Source organism: Arachis duranensis, chromosome 9, assembly GCF_000817695.3.
Source record: "Arachis duranensis cultivar V14167 chromosome 9, aradu.V14167.gnm2.J7QH, whole genome shotgun sequence".
NCBI classification, from domain to species: Eukaryota; Viridiplantae; Streptophyta; class Magnoliopsida; order Fabales; family Fabaceae; genus Arachis; species Arachis duranensis.
In genome coordinates this window covers 106,955,309-106,956,839 of record NC_029780.3, presented here as the reverse complement: position 1 = coordinate 106,956,839, position 1,531 = coordinate 106,955,309, and positions in this window count along the sequence as shown.

The window sequence follows — 1,531 nt, the reverse complement described above, 5'->3', positions numbered from 1 at the left end:
TTTAAGAGAGAAGAAGATGGCTAATTTTTTTGGTTATGAAAGTAAAAGTAGTTATATATCTTAATATTGTAATTTTTTTTATTTTTTAAAATTGTAGAAAGTACAGAAATTAGAGGGTCCGATTTCTGTACCTCAAATTTTTTTAATTTTTATAACACAAATCGGACGGCCCGATTTGTGTACCTCTCATAAATCGGACGGTCCGATTTCTGTACATCTACAAATCGGACAATCTTGTGTACCTCTAGAAATTAAAATGTCCGATTTTTGTACTTCTAATAAATCGGACAGTCCAATTTCTACTTCTCTAATTAAATGGTACCACATTTACGAATAACACCCAACAATCCACATTTAAAAAAAACACCATTACCATTCTAATATTAAAAATAAAAAGTTCAGAAGATGATAGGTAGTTCGAAACTTAAAAAAATATATATTTTGTTTGGTTCTTGAAATTCCACTCGAACTTTAATTTAGTCTTTAAAATTTTAATTGCCTCAATTTAGTCCCTAAATTTTTCAAATTTTAATTACATTAGTTCCTGATTTCTGTCACAGAATCAATTGAAAAGTTTAGGGACTAAATTGAGACAATTGAAACTTCAAGAACTAAATTGAGACTCGAGTGTAACTTTAAAGATTAGACTGAATATTTTCTAAAAAAAGTATGTGCCGATAAAAAAAATAATTATCAATTCAATATTCGAAAAATTTAGACACTCATAAAAAATTCTTAAAAAATGTTATTGATAAAACAAGTTTTCATAATTTAAAAATCAACAAAAATAACTAATAAATATTATATTTTTTTTTTTTGGAAATGACAAAACACTCGTATTTAGCAAATGACTTATTCATTTGATTCGAATTTGTGACAATATTTTAATAAAGGGTAAAGTACTAAATTGGTCTCATACGTTTGGCGTAATTCTGTTTTGGTCATTAATGTTTAAAATGTCTTATTTGAATCTAAAAAAAATTTCATTTAACTTTAATGTAGTCCCAAAGTGAGATCAAAGTTAAATAATTAATGGAATACCCTACATGACAGCAATACAAAAATAAGGTCGATAATATGGAGAACAAGTACAAGCTCCAGAGGCACAAAATTAACTGTGGATGCATCAATACATGCATTTATTTGTCATTTTTCTTACAATTTAAATAAAATATTTTCTATAAAACTAAGGAGAATGATAAATAAATGTATTGATGCAATCACAGTTAATTTTGTGTCTTTGGAGCTTGTACTTATTCTCTAGATTATCGACCTTGTTCTTATACTGCTAGCATCTAGAAAATTCCGTTAATTATTTAACTCTGACCTCACGGTGGGACTATATTGAAACTAAATGAAACTTTTTTGGATTTAAATAGGATACTTTAAACCTTAAGGAGCAAAACAGGATTATGCCTAAACGTAGAGACCAATTTAATACTTTAACCTTTAATAAATATAATCTAAAAGATACACAAAATTCGGAACAAAATTTGATCTCTAAATTTCTCTTTTTATTTTTTTTAAAAAT